Source organism: Diadema setosum, chromosome 2, assembly GCF_964275005.1.
Source record: "Diadema setosum chromosome 2, eeDiaSeto1, whole genome shotgun sequence".
NCBI classification, from domain to species: Eukaryota; Metazoa; Echinodermata; class Echinoidea; order Diadematoida; family Diadematidae; genus Diadema; species Diadema setosum.
This window is the reverse complement of record NC_092686.1, coordinates 10,653,863-10,669,705: the sequence shown is the minus strand read 5'-3', so window position 1 is coordinate 10,669,705 and position 15,843 is coordinate 10,653,863. Positions and strand designations below refer to the sequence as shown.

Sequence of the window (15,843 nt, the reverse complement as noted above, 5' to 3'; positions counted from 1 at the left end):
TAAAACGTGCTGGCATGGTATTGATTACCGGGTATCCTTTTCTCACTCAATTAACAAATCACATTATATTTTGCATGATTTGAGTTTTGTTATGATAGCAAATGGGGCTTTCCATGATGCCAAATCATAATATTAATGAACAATTTGATGAGCCTCTATAAAGACACAATCAATGTGCATTATCTAATCTATAAATTTTGTCCACCTCAATAAAAATTTGAGATTTTGCATGATAATGCATACATACTCAGCTCAACATGGTACTGGAGGGTGTTTCACGAAGAATTTAAGTCGAACTTAAAATTTTAGATTGACTAAAAATTATGGTATGCTGTACATGTAAGTGTCTTCAATGTTGCTCAACTTTCTAATGAAAATGAAGATTTTGGAGACTTTTTTCATGTAGCCATTGATAATACAAGATAAAAAAAAATAACAATGGAATTATTCTGTAAGCATTGATAATCTGAAATGGGTGGTAATTACCGGTAGGCTAATGAAATTGAACAGGAAAACCAGTACAGCTAGTGGCATACCATATTTTTTTTTATCAATCTTAAATTAAGTTTGACTTCGTGAAACACCCCCTGGTCAGAACTCGCCTGTAAGGGATTATTTAATTTTTTAATCTTTTTTATTTTGGTCGTATCATACATGTACTCAATCCTCTCGATCCATGTAATCATTTACTACTTTGGCCAACCAAAACATGTTACTGTTCAACTGATACAGCAGAAACATATGAGTATCTCTTTTTGTAATCTCAAATAAATTAGTATTAGAGCATATTTTTAATTTACAACAATTCTCAATTAGTCCATTATCGATTGTGAAGTGAATCATTATCAAAGCCAGAGTGTCGAATACTACAAGTAGATAGAGGAAACTTCAAACCAGATTGTTTACATTACAACATACCTTCCGCTTCATTCGACAAAAAGGACAATGAATAATATACAAAATTGATGAAAATATCTTCACTGTCACATTCTAAGAAAATTCATTTAACATGGACCCACTAATAGTGGGTGCATGATCGACACAATCAGTATTCATCAATAATAATGTAGTTTCATCCCTTGCTAACACTATCACGAGTCAGACATCAGGTGGCCTGCCCCGCCTGGAAACCAGCCTATTAGTGGGTACGGTCGCAGTGCAGTGGCTTTCCCTAGCCCAAGGCCCGACGATCGGGCAACGGTTCGAACCAACACGCACTCCACGCCTCTGCACCCGGCATGCACATTAGGCACATCGATGTTCCAAAACTTTTTTTGACGTTGATGGAGAGTATAACTTACCTTCGTTTTGCAAGTAGAAAGGTAACGGGTTAGCAGTCGTCAAACAACAGTCCGTCAAGTCACCAATAAAGTAAATTCCATCTAATGATGTCCACGTCCTTTACTCAAAACTAACACGATAATGATCACACGATCTCACAGGTGTGCGAGCTTGCCACTGCAGGAGCGGAACTGTACTCAGCAACCACTAGCTTTCGGAGCGGTGGTGTGGTGGCATGGCATACCAGAATGCTCCTGGTGGTGGGGGTAAAAAGAGTGCTCTTTACGGTACACGTCACTCGCCGCACGCCAGAAGTTCGTGCAGTGTTCGGAAGAGCGCAAAAGGAGTGGGTGTGTTGCCTGCACATGCTGCGGTGTTATCGGCGATATCGGGACCGCTGATGTTTCCTAGTCTTTGAATATAGTCCATTATAAGAAATGTAGCCACCAAGCGACATACAGAACAAATATATATGTTAAATAAGGATACAAATTATCAAATTAAATTACTCTTGATACATTCTATTAATTTCGTTAAACTAATTGGATTTATACGTGATTTTGTAGAACTTTTCTGGACATGACTTTAGTACGTGTCTAGTTTTTCACACTATCAAAACCCCACCTGATCAGCTGGATGTTGGGCAATAAGAAGGGGAAATCAAAATACAAACTTCGGCGCGCAGGAATGACACCGCCTGATTTATGACTATGTTGGATAGCGCCATCTGTCGAAAGGTACATGGAAATTTCCTCGACCAGAAATAACAACGGTTAGCCTGTTAATATCAGCGTCATATCATTATTCTGCAAGATAAAGCAACTCATCGGAGAACATTTAGCAAACAACCTTTTCGAAACATTTTGCCGACTACTGTGATGTTTGAGGAGGCGTGTCCATTTTTTTCGTTCCATGGAGAGAGTGCAAGTAGTCCTGAAAATACCACAGAGATGAAACTCCCTCACGTTTCTAGATGTAAGAGCAACATTCGTAGACTACAGCTGTTAAAGATTTTTTTTAACATAATAATCATCTAATCAGTGTAACGTGGACGCATTTGACTTGTCAAAAATACATTACAATTTCAAACAAATGACGTGATGGTTACTTTCACACGAATGGTAGTAAAAGCAACGACAATTTGATGTCAACTCCCTGTGTTCTTGAGATTCGAAGCGTGCGTTTTCCCTCTCAGAGCAAAATCAAACGCAAAGAATGGTGAAAGTTTCAGCAAAATCGGATCTAAAATGCATAAAATCTGGATACAACGACTTTACATTGGTGGGTTTTTTGTGGGTTTTTTTTTTTTTTTTTTGGTTTTGTTTTGTTGGACTTTTTACATATTTGAGACTATCGGAGTGCTTTCTAAACGTGACAGAGTGTTGGCAAGGTCCTCTATACAGCAAAATAAATACTTAGTAATCCTCGGCGAAATTTTGTTCTGGGTTTCGATTTGGCAAATTCGAAGTACAGACATAAAATCAAAACTGATCATTCAGAAACCATGCTTCTTGAGTATCATAAAATTGATTTAAAGCAATGTCTAGATATTAATTACTTCCAACTTCAACAATTTGCACATGCCGGTGTCCGATTACGGCTCCAGGACATTTGCTCCGTCGATAATTGCTCCCATAAAATATCTCCACGCTAAGCCAAACATAGATTCTACCCCACAAACATAATCCTAACCTTTAATCTTAATCCCCACATAAAACTAAACCTAAAACCCTATCACAATCCAATCTTTTAACCCTAAGTCCTTAAAGAAAATAAGGCTGGAGCAATTGTTGCAGAAGCAAATATCACAACACCCCGATGAATATAAACATGACCAATGTGTCTATACATATAATAACTTATTAACCTGCTGTACTCAAGTATTCCTAATTCGAATAACCCGCATATCTCATCAAAATTACTTCACCTCGGAGCTTTTGCATATAGTAGACTCTGTATGACAATTGCTATCCTGATGCAATGATGTTTCCCATATTGTACACTGTTTTTTTACATGATATTCAGTTGATTGCGAATATCATCATCTCACCGGAGTAAAGTATGTGTTGACCGTTTTTTACACGCACAGCCATGAAAATGACGATCTTACAATAATAGAAGTTGAAAGCATAGTATATATATGTATATATATATATATATATATATATAATCTTTGTATGAAAATCGTGTCCCTTACGCGTAATAGGTGTATGGAACAGCATTTGGCATGCTTAACTATACTAGCATGTTACCGATATTTTTTTCTTTTTTAATGAATATAGTAGCAACGGTATAACAATGCTGAGTCTCGTAGAACATCTACAGGTCTGTATCTATATCTTTCATTGTTGAGGAGTAAGAAGTGTTGATATAGTGCAACGACCTGGCCACAAAATCAGATAATCGAAACAGACAGTAATATAAATCCACATTCCGATACCAGAATTTTTGCCACTTCATCGAGAGCAAACTCCTCATTGGACCCTGTGAAACAACTACAATGTACCCCCCCCCCCCCACGATTCAACAGTTCCATTGATAATATCAATTGTTTCACTTTCATGACATTGATTAATTAACATGACCTCAAGAGTGCATAGATCAAGCAGTCTATTCTACTTGTTACCGATGATGGGAACTAATTTTCTGATCCTGCACGAAACTTGATGCCCATACCCTTTATGTGGTGAACAGTAAACAGTCTGTTACAAGGGTGAGTTATACTTTCAGAGCGACCGTTGCTAGGAAATACACCTAAGCACTTGACCAAGCTTAAAAACAATTCTTTGGTAAATGGAAAGACTCCTAAAAATGTTGGTTTGGGTGACGTTCGTTATTTCGAAAGTTCCTAATTCCGAAATACACAAATTCCCAATCTTCGTTCGTTAATCTGAAAATAAAATATACAAATTAATTCATTTCATTTCATTTCATTCCACATGCATACTTCAGTCCGGAGACTGTTCTTTCGCAGGTCCGTGCGGATAAAATACAACATAAATGTATCAGAAAGCTCATACATAAATACAAAACAAAACAAAGAAAACAGACACGAAGGTTCGTTTCTCCTAAAAATAAATATATGGTCTGTTATTCTGAATGTTCGTTAATCCGAAAGCGAAAGAGGTTCAATAATCCGGAAATGAAAAGATGGTGCGTTCTTTTACGAACCTTCGGAATCTTCGGAATAACGACCCTCCGCCCATTTTTACGTTTGTCTGTTTTGTCTTGTTTTGTTTTTGTTTTTGTTTTTCATTTGCGCCTTCATTGCCGCGCTCACGTTTGTCTACAATATATATTGTCAGTTGTTATGTGACTGTGTCCCATAGCACCTGAATATCTAATGGTTTACATATCTTATTTTAATGGCAACCCTGACAAACAATTTACACTGGCATTCTTTTTCTGTAAGCTTTCAAGCAGTGTGAAAAAAAGAAATGCCTTCACAAAAAGACACATGCTACAGAATTATAGAGGTTTTCCGTTGCCTAGTTACAAATGAAACATGATTATATTTTTTGTTGACTTAAGTTTTAAGTCAACAAAAACATATCTGACATACTTTGATATCATTCAAAATGACATTTTTTTTTTTTGAAGGGAGCATGAATTATGAGCCAATACGCCGGTTGTATATAGGGTGTAGGGTGAACGCATTTCACAGCATCCGCTGCTAAGATACGTACACTGCATTGGCCCGCCACCCTTGAAAATAATTGGTTATAAGTATTATGATGATAAGGAAAACTGATTGTGCTACGTTTCATGCGTATACTGATATTACTAATTACGCAGTTCTGGCCATGCTTTATTGTGCACCCACTTGATTGACTATCATCAGTAACTCCGGACTGGGCTCTAGACCCTTCCATTGGTGATGATCAGGGTGACAAATGTCAAGTGACATAGTCACAAACAAAGTCTTCGATCCCCTCGTTGTGTATGGCACAACAAACCTTTACTAGTATAGCACCAACATCTCGTACACGCAAAATTTTAGCAAAACTTTCGTGGGGAAGAGTTTAGAATAATAAAATATACTCGGCTTATTCTGATTGTCGATGCCATGCCAGCAATCGTGCTCATATTGATCAGCTCCCAGTGGTGGCTCCAGGGGGTCACCGGGGCCCGCCCCTTTAATTAATTTCTTAGAAGGAGAAAAAGAGGAAGAAAAAGAAGAAGAAGAAGAAAAAGAAGAAGAAGAAGAAGAAGAAGAAAATAAAGCGAATTTTGTTCCTTTTTAAAAAAAGATAAAAGTATGCTTGAAATCGCTCGATATCAGAGGACATTTTTTTTTTTCTTGTCAGCTGAAGAAGTCGCTCCCTCTCTTTGCGCCCCTTTTACGGAATTCCTGGATCCGCCACTGACTCCTGCAGCAGTTTATTCACTCCTTGCAACAATAACAACAAAACCATGAATCCTCAGAACAGGGATACACATTTCATGTGGTATGACTTACAGCCAATTGTTGTACCAGAAGGAGATGAAATATAAAGATGACATTTCGTCCAAGAGCCACTCGCGGGTGACAGGCCGTTATTGCCATAATTCATCGCGTCGTGAGAAAATCAGAGATTCCGAATAGATATTCATTGCTCCGAACAATAACACACCTGTAATACTAAACGTTCCTGTTTGTTGGCTTAGGGCACACCTTGCAAAAAATGGCAATTTTTCAATCACTCCTGCGAGAGAATTTCGCTGGTTGGCAGATTTACACCCACCGAGTAAATATGCAGTCACCAGTCACCACACCTATACTTAAAGAAGTGAACATTGTGGAATATTTCTTCTTAATGATGACGTTGGCGGGAACGTTTTGATCAGGGAGGTGGACCTCATGTTTTGATATTGTCTCTCATTCTTTGTGTAGATGTTTCATTTTCTGGACGGTCAACGGACTAATATATGCAGAGTAATACACACGCGTAAATGAATGTAAAGATGTATAGTTTCACGATGAATTCTACCAGCGTATAGTTTTGTATCAACTTTGAGTATTCCACACGTATCATTTATGTTACGACAACGCAGATTAAAAATAAAAGTAGGACATCAGAACTACTGCGATTCCATCAAGTCAACGAATCTTCACAGAGACACATTTTTTTCATACGTTTTCTTGTGGTTTTCAATCTCTCATATTCTTATATCATTAACCTTTATTTTAGCATTGTCCTATCATTTTGAGATAAATAACTTCAAAAACTTAATTTCTCTTTCTTTCAAAAACAAATATTTTTTGAGTTCATGAAAACGAATACTTTATTTTGTTTGTTTACTTTTTGATTGAATTTTCGCCATCATTATATATATATATATATATATATATATATATGCCTGTAAAAAAAAGGATTTTTATTTCATATCTAAACTTCATAAAATGAAAGGCGGTTACACGAGTTTAGCGCTGCCATATAGTCGCACAATGTAAGAACATGTTATTTTCCTTTAGTGGTGCGTGAGCTATCATTAACTATATGTTTAGCCTCCAATACAATGGGTTTATTGCTCTTTTGTTCTTAGTAATAAGTTCTTAAAATGCATCAAAATGTAATCCTAAGGAGATAATTGTATAGTGTCAATGCAAATGTGAAATAAAACGATCTTGCATACCTACGATTTTCAGGGACCACATGGAGGTTTGATGTTGCTGGTGATGATGGCGGTTTGTTTGTCCGTTTGTTTATTTATAGTTTATTGTGAACGACTTATTTTCAGTCAGACTATCAAATGGCAATTATAAGGTGTAGTGCGTTCTTACAAAAGAAACAAAAGTAACAGAGACAATACAAAATACACTTTTTTTTTTAAAAAATCTGGCGATTCCTTACTTTACATTCGATGTAAACGTCAATTTAAGTTCGTACTATAAAGAGGAAAGACGTACCCGTGGGAACACGCGGCCTTATCAAAAAGACGTTTATGCATTGATTCGACATTAAATGAAAATACCACACCATGGGGGGGGGGGGGGGGGGAACAACCTTCAAGTTATGCATGTTGTGGTAATAACCCTGACCTCACCCAGGGGTCTTTCTCGGGTTCAAAGGTCACGGTGTACGAGACTGGTCGAAGGTAGTTGTGTTTACGTCGCGCCAGCATCGTTCCGATGATAAATCGTTTTGATGTCTGTCGCAAATGGAAGAAAAATAGTCTTTTTTTCGGCGCGCGTGTGCGCCCTGTCGGCCAATGACCAATTCAGCCAGTCTTGCGAACATGCAACTTGCCCGTGTCGTCAAGCCTTATTCAAAATCCTAGAATTTCATTGGCAATACGAGTGACGAAGTTGTTTTAAAATAGCGTCTCTTGACCTCTCTCAGACCCAAACTTTTCATGGGAGTTTGCAAGAATTTTTATAGATGTATTTATGAAAGTTGTTTGCGAGACGTTTTGCTTGTAAATATTTTGGCGGTATAAAAAAGTCAACCTGATCAGCCAGCTTAGGGCAGGGGAGTTACTTTCTTTCGATATACCGACACGTTCTCTCGGGCGTTCTCTTCATGATCAGTCACACCGCGTTGTTGACGGGACAAACACGGTAGATCTTCTTGCTCAACCTGATATGGACATGTCACAGTTGAAATGAAGTCTAAGCTGTAAATCAAGAAACCGTTTTAATTATCTTGTTATTTCGTTGGTATTGCCATCATTTTGTAGATGGAGGGTCATTCCGCTGAGCACGCAGACACACTGGAATTCCCAAACCGTGGAAACTGTATAGATTGCAGAGAGAATTATGTAAATTGATGGTGTTGTTGGTTTTTCTATTATCTTATAGATGCGTGGTTCACAGGTCGCTGACGGCCGAAAAATACAATTTGTAAAATGAAATTTAGAAAAGAATGAAAAAGCGACCCTCTTTCACGTACACACTCACATTAAAATGTCTAGGACCGTGATTCTTCAGAAATTGAGTTTCGAGTTCTTGAAAGCTCTCAACCACCCTCTTGAATAATCTAATCGAAACTCCACGAAAATAACTTGATAAAAAGTGAAAAAAGCAACCATAGTAGACATGCGAAAATCAGTTTTCTTTAGCTGTTCAGCAGTAAAATTTGCATTGCCCATAATCTAACCAATCTCTTCATACTTGTATAAATACAGTTGACTCCCGTGATAACGAAGTCGTTGGGACTGGCAGTTTTCTTTCATTATATTGAAATTTTGTTTTAACCAAACCAATCAACAATTAAAAAAAAATAGAGAGGATAATGTTCGGGCCCGTTTTTTGTTATCACCGTGATTGTTATAAACGGGAGAGGACTGTAAGCAGTATCCATTCGAATGGAACATTGAAATCTGATACCCTATCTAGATGTTAACTAAATCAAATACAAATCATTTATTCTTGATATGGGAAACTGAAAATAAGACAAGGGAAATGGAAATAAATGGAATTTGGCTTCACCCTCCAGGCTAGCTAGGGGTGCAACCAAGGGCGTACCGAGGGGGGTGTTTTGGGTGTTCAAACACCCCCCTTTGCCAAAAGGGGGGGGGGTGTTTAAGGTGTTCAAACACCCCCCTTGGGCAAAAGGGAGGTGTTTGAGCTATTCAACACCCCTCTTCAGCAATGCTTAGATGTTGACAAATGAAACAAAAGCTGTCTTTACCGCTTTTATTTCCGTTTTGAATTCCGCCTTTCCTTTCTTTTGCGTTCATTTCTTTCTCTCTCTCTCTCTCTCTCTCTCTTCCTTGTTTTAATGTTTGTGTGGATGATGATACATTATGGAGTTACATAATATCATACGCACTAAAGAACTCGTGTACAGTACGTGTTAATACTACGTTACTGCACCGCGCGCGAAGCTGACTCGCAAACAGTAGACATTCCCGATCCCTGCTTTGCTTTCTGACCGAATCGCGAAGATACATTGCGCATAATGTTCACCTCCGGAATAACGAACCTTTGGGAAAAAAAAATGAACCTTCGGAATAATAAACTGTAACCGATATTGTTATATTGTACAAGCTTTAACGCCGACATCTATTAACCTACTATATTATTATTACTACTTTCACTCTTTGAAAGGAAACACGCCAACAACCAACGACACAACAGGAATGGAAACAATGTCATTATCGTTTTCAAATTCCCAGTAACAGGGCATTTAATCTTGTTACTTTCGCGTGGCCATTCTTTCTATAATATACAAGAAGTAAATTTGTTATTGCTTTCAGCCGGCAGCATAGCTTTCGATGGTTTATGATATCATTAGAATTAAAACATTGAGCTCTCCATAGCTGACAATTGTAAAGTAGTAGCCCGCCAAAGTTGGATTACCTTTTTTTTGATACGCACTGTATAACCTGGAGAAAAAAAAAAAAAACCAGATTTATTGGGTTTTTATCAATTGTACATTATAGCCACTCATATAATGATGTATTGTTTGAGTTAGTCTTCGTACACCACTTAATTACCAACTGCTAATAATAGTCGTAATCTTCGTTGTAATATTAAACTAGAAATGTCGCTATGACGACTGGTATGCCTCCGCCATAATGCATGATTCTCCTAATAGGTCTATAGTACATGTGGACAATGTGTGATTACATTTTCACAAAATTGGCAAAATATTATAATGGCATGTTTGTCACAAATGTGTTGAATGGTCACCTTCCTTGACCTAGGTTTAATTGGATGAATAGGAGAGCATGTATTTCACTTGATCTTTGACCTTTGACCTATCGTAGATTTTTTTTTTGGGGGGGGGGTGCACGGGGACCATTTCTGAAGAATTTATGATGTAACCCAGTATGGGCCGACATGAACTACACAGATACTTCCCTTCATTTTATTATGAAAAAATAAGATAGCCATGTTTCATTTTAAACTCTGAAAGGCCATTTAACAGGTTTTTTATTTCTTAGGGCTTTTAGCACAAGATTCTTCTTTTTTTTTCACTTTAATCTTCCAATTAGAGGAAACTGTCACGTAAATGTTTTTTCTTTAACTTTTTAATATCAGATAAGTTGTGATGAATTTCACGTTCTTGGAGGGAATCCAAAAAGACAAGAAACTGTTCATATGGGAAGCTGAATGGATTGAGTTTGGTAACACAGAATAGGAAAAAAAAAACATTTTTATTTCATATAAGGAATAGAAAGTGTAATTTTTCTTTCTTTCTTCGCCGATTTCGATGAGATTTGATCAATAGATAGCAGTGATCTACAACAAACCCCACGTACAGAACCTACGCAATTGCGCGCGGAGACATTATTAAATATTGCTGTAAAACCTATTGAACCATATCCCCTTTAATGTCGTGTAACTTTTAAAGGAATTGATGTATTGGAAAGCCGTTTTCACATGATAATAGCTATGTTTGGGGGATAATTATAGGAAAATTCAAATGTTATTTGTAAATGCATATTAAATGTATGGAAAAGAACATTATAACCAAATTCCGGATCTTTTTAGAAAAATGCTAAAAAACATAATTCTTTCCTTAATATTTCATGACAACATCTATTTATCCCATCAAATGGGGTATCAGCTTGTAGAAAATTTAATTCTCTTCAAAATGATACCATTTTTATGGTAATTTGTTATTCCTAACTAAAGTTATTCAAAAATAATCCGTCTCCTAGCAACGGGCGGCGCCCATCTTAGAAATATGCAAATTAGACGCGCGCGCAACCTTTTTTTTCCACTGGCGACAACCGGATTCGGAAAATACAGGTTCTGACGATCTTCGAACATATCGTAGAATTTTGTTTTAGGGGGGTGCACGGGGACCCTTTCTGGCTGCTAGACTAGTTTACCGGTATTATACCGTACGCGGTCCGTATACCGTAAATGTGTATGATGCGTAATATTATGTGTGTACAATGCATGCTGCGCTGCAGCCTACATGTATTATAGGCACATTGCATGCTAAGTCAGTAGTATCAACTACCAACAGTAGCGTATCTGGGGGGGGGGGGGGGGGGGGCAAGGGGGCACGTAAAAAAAAAAAAAAAAAACGAGAAAAAAAAAAGAAGAAAAAAAAAAATCTCGCCCGGACGATTCCATGAATTCCATGTTTTGTAACGCTGAAATATAAAAATTTTCGGCTCGCTCGCTGCTCCCGCTCGCCAAAATTTATCAAAAAACAAAACAAAACAAGAAGAACAAAACGTAATGATGACGTGGAAATATAAAAATTTCGGCTCACTCACTCGTAGTAATTCAGAGTATTTTTCCAAGTCCTTAGTTTGTTGGCATAAATGGTTATCTATGAAGCCGTCACTATATCTTGATTAGAATATTGTAAGATTTAAAAACCAAAAAATGACAAGAATTCCATGTTTTGTAAGGTGAAATACAAAAATTGTCGGCTCGCTCGCTGCGCTCGCTCGCCAAAATTTATCAGATTTTATATCACCCTCAAAAAAAAACAAAAAAAACCAACCCTTTTAAGTGCTCGAAAAAGCATATCAAGTGGACTTTTTTTAAGTCCCTACCGGGATGGGATTGGGGTTGAACACTGTTGGTATAAATCGTTATCTACAAGACCGTCACTATATCTTGATTAGAATTGTCATTCGAAGATTTAATAACCAAAAATGACAAGAATGCCATGTTTTGTAAGCTGAAATACAAAAATTTTCGGCTCGCTCGCTGCACTCGCTCGCCAAAATTCTTCAATATCTATAACATTTAAAACACCCTCAAAAGACCCCTTTTATATAAGTGCTTGAAAAGCACATCATGTGGACTTTTTTTAAGTCCCTACCGGGATGGGGTTGGACACTGTTGGTACAAATCGTTATCTATAAGGCCGTCACTATGATTAGAATTGTAATTCGAAGATTTAATAACCAAAAATGACAAGAATTCCATGTTATGTATAAAGCTGAAATATAAAAAGTTTCGGCTCGCTTGCTGCGCTCGCTCGCCAAAATATATCAAAATTTAGGGCAGCCTATACATTTAAATCACCCTTAAAAGACCCCTCTTAAGTGCTGCAAAAAGCATTTATCATGAGGACTTTTTTAAAGTCCCTACCGGGATGGGGTTGGGGTTGAATACTTTTTCAGAAATCAGGGGCGCAATTTTCGCGCTTGCCACGGGCGCCGTTTTCCCTAGATACGCCACTGACTACCAAGTACAGTCAGTATCGTGGCCTACTGGAAGCAGCAAGCTCTGGAAGCTCTGGGAGTAACAAGTTACTTGCTACTCAATGTAATTAGTAATAGCACATGGACTTGGTTAACCTTTAGTAATAGTAGATATGAATCTTTTCAATGACTGTAAGTTAAAACTGAAAGATAACTGAGTGTGAGTCTACAAATTGTGGTTGGATGACTTTATTGCGCCTAAAATTCATTAGATATCTAGGTCTAGGAACAGTGGCGTAACTACGGGGGCATGGGGGGGGGGGGGGGGGCACGTGCCCCCCCCCCCCCCCATCCGCTGATTAAGAAAAAAAGAAGAAAAAAAGAAAGAAAAAACCTACGAAAATGGTAATTCAAGGGTTAGTAAACTGCTTTTGAAATCGATATGAAAGGATGATCAAGAAAAAAAAAAAGATATTTTTCTAAGATTTCTTTTAACCATATAATTAAAGAGGTATAACATTGTTCAAAAAGCCCGGAAACGACAAAAGATTGTGATTCAGCGTGATTCCTGGTTGGCATTTTGAATACAAGCAGGTTGTGCGCAGTGTACTCAGAATATCGGAATGGCAAAAAGAGTCGCTGCAATGTTGCGCAATGTTTGATAGGTTGTACACATTTGCTATCAAAGCTTGATCATTGATTTTGCAGTGTTGCTTTACATACTAGTCTATATTAAAATGCCTTGCATTGCCAATAATAACACTTGACCATGGCTATTTCCTAACTTTTCCATCTATATGAAACACACACACTCACAAACACAAACAAATTAGGGGATGCTCTATATAAAGTGCAGATTTTGGACATCCTTCTCCCGCTTGGTAACTTCGACGCTCCCTCGCTGGTCATACCTCCCCCAATCATGAACATAAACCGACACCCTTGACTACCAGTGGCGGATCCAGGGGGCGCACCGGGCGTCCCCTCCCTCCAATGCGAAAAAAATATGCATGTAGCTACAAACGACAGTTTTTGGACGGTAAAATGTCAAAATTTTCAAGCTCGCTCGCTTAGCTCGCTCGCATTTTAACCCTTATGCCATTCTCCTGATGTTACTGCCAGTAATTGCCAGCAGTTGCGCCCCCCCCCCGAATTTCCAAAGCGAAAAAATATAGCTACAAACGGCAGTTTGGGGACTGTAAAATGTCAAAATTTTCAAGCTCGCTCGCTTCGCTCGCTCGCATTTAATCGTTATGCAATTCTCCAGATGTTGCTGTCAGTAATTGCCAGCAGTTGCGCCCGGTGCGCCCCCTCCCCTTAATTTCTAAAGCGAAAAAATATAGCTACAAACGGCAGTTTGGGGTAATGTCAAAATTTTCAAGCTCGCTCGCTTCGCTCGCTCGCATTTTATCGTTATGCAATTCTCCTGATGTTGCTGTCATGTAATTGCCAGCAGTTGCGCCCGGTGCGCCCCCTCCCCTTTATTTCTAAGGCGAAAAAATATAGCTACAAACGGTAGTTTTGGGACTGTAAAATGTCAAAATTTTCAAGCTCGCTCGCTTCGCTCGCTCGCATTTAATCGTTATGCAATTCTCCTGATGTTGCTGTCAGTAATTGCCAGCAGTTGCGCCCGGTGCACCCCCTCCCCTTAATTTCTAAAGCGAAAAAATATAGCTGCCAACGGCAGTTTGGGGACTTAAAAATGTCAAAATTTTCAAGCTCGCTCGCTTCGCTCGCTCGCATTTAATCGTTATGTCATTCTCCTGGTGTTACTGCCAGCAACTGCCAGCAGTTGCACCCGGTGCAACCCCCTTAATTTCCAAAGCAAATATATATATATATATATATATATATATATATATATATATATGTACATATATACATATATTATTATATATAGCTACAAACGGCAGTTTGGGGACTGTAAAACGTCAAAATATTCAAGCTCGCTCGCTCCGCTCGCTCGCATTTAATTGTACAGTTATGCAATTCTGATGTTGCTTCCATGAGGTGCGCCCCCCCCCCCCATGTCTTGACCCACGGTACGCCACTGAACACCCCCCTCTAAAAAATCATGGGTACGCCTGTGTGTGCAACCACCATTTTATACTTGTGATCCCATATCCCACCATTGATGATTCCTGCCAAGTTTCGGCAAAATCCAGCCCCTTGTTTTCAAGGTGATGAAAACTGACACTAAAAAGTTAGTGCATGGGAGAGGACAGATGATAGACAGTTAACTATCGCGATAACTCACTCGGGAAATTCGGCTTACATGAGCCAAGTACTGTACAATGAAATCATGTTTACTGATAGGGCGAATACTGTGTCATGTGACCAAACGTAGCACTGCTATGATGCTTACATTGGAAGCAAAATGCCCTTGGAGGGCAATGTCCTATACTTGTACCATGATGTCATTCATGGTATAGTACACTATACCATGCTATAGTACACTATACCATGCTATGAATCAATGGTCAGTTATCCAGAGCTTGTGCAAAGTATCATCATGGTCAGTATATCAGCCTCATAGACCACTGTGTAAATTGCATCCACTGCAGCACATTGATCATCAGTGCTGCAATATGTAAACATTTATTCTATCAACTCCCAATTACTGTTATTATTATTTTAAAGATATGGAGGGATAGAGCACAAATATATCATGCCCTGTTTTGACCCACTAGTCAAATCATGAATTCCTTGGCGACACAAATAGCATCTCAGAATCCATGATCTCGACCAGAGCCCCCCAGTGCTTGGTATATTCATTTTATCATGTTGCAATGCTGAACATGAGTTGCTATTCCTCAACTGTTAATAATTCTTTATTCAAATGATGATGATTTTAATAATTGTGAGAGCCACAGTCACACAAGAAAAGTTTTCCATATTATTTCTATAATAACAATTATTATAGCAGGGTACAAGCTCATGGAGGTGGTCTGTTTAACAAAAAAAAAAAAAAACACCTTAAAAAAACTTTTTAAAAATGGTGAAGACCGCCCTCCCCCCCTCCCCCCCAATACACAAACACACTTGTCTCACTTTAAGTGTATTTCTATCACTGGTACCCTATAAAGCGTGATATACTTAGCTTTACTGACAAGATTCAAAACACAGAATTACACATATGTTGCAGTTACACATTTCGAGAGAATTTAATTTGCAAAATCAAAGTCAACCATGACAAAATACTTGCATTATTATAAACTATACAATTCTGATGCCCAGTTTTCAAGAGCCATAAAATTAATTGCTGACGTTTTCTTTTTTTCCTTAATCATACAAAAGAAGGCCTTTCTTTAATCTCTTACTTATAATTTACAATGTAGACACGACGAAACAAATGAAACGTAAGTCCAAGGGTACAGTCTCGATCTCTATACGAAAAATTAAACCTGTACAGAGCACATAATCATTATAGTTATAACGTAGCAATATTGTACACACACTGATCATTCTTTTTTCTTTTCTTTCTTTTTTACATATTTCTCAAATACTATCAATAATAAT

The 15,843-nt window shown here is 38.0% G+C and overlaps 1 protein-coding gene across 1 annotated transcript in view; it reads right to left on the bottom strand.

Annotated features, from left to right (window-relative positions):
• The window catches only part of LOC140239674 (plexin-A2-like), a 127,701-nt gene extending 126,270 nt beyond the window's left edge, over window positions 1–1,431 (bottom strand). The window contains exon 1 of the mRNA XM_072319506.1: window positions 1,302–1,431. The gene's annotated coding sequence lies outside the window, so the exon portion shown is untranslated. The remainder of the gene's footprint in view (window positions 1–1,301) is intronic.
• Between the last annotated feature and the right edge of the window lie 14,412 nt (window positions 1,432–15,843).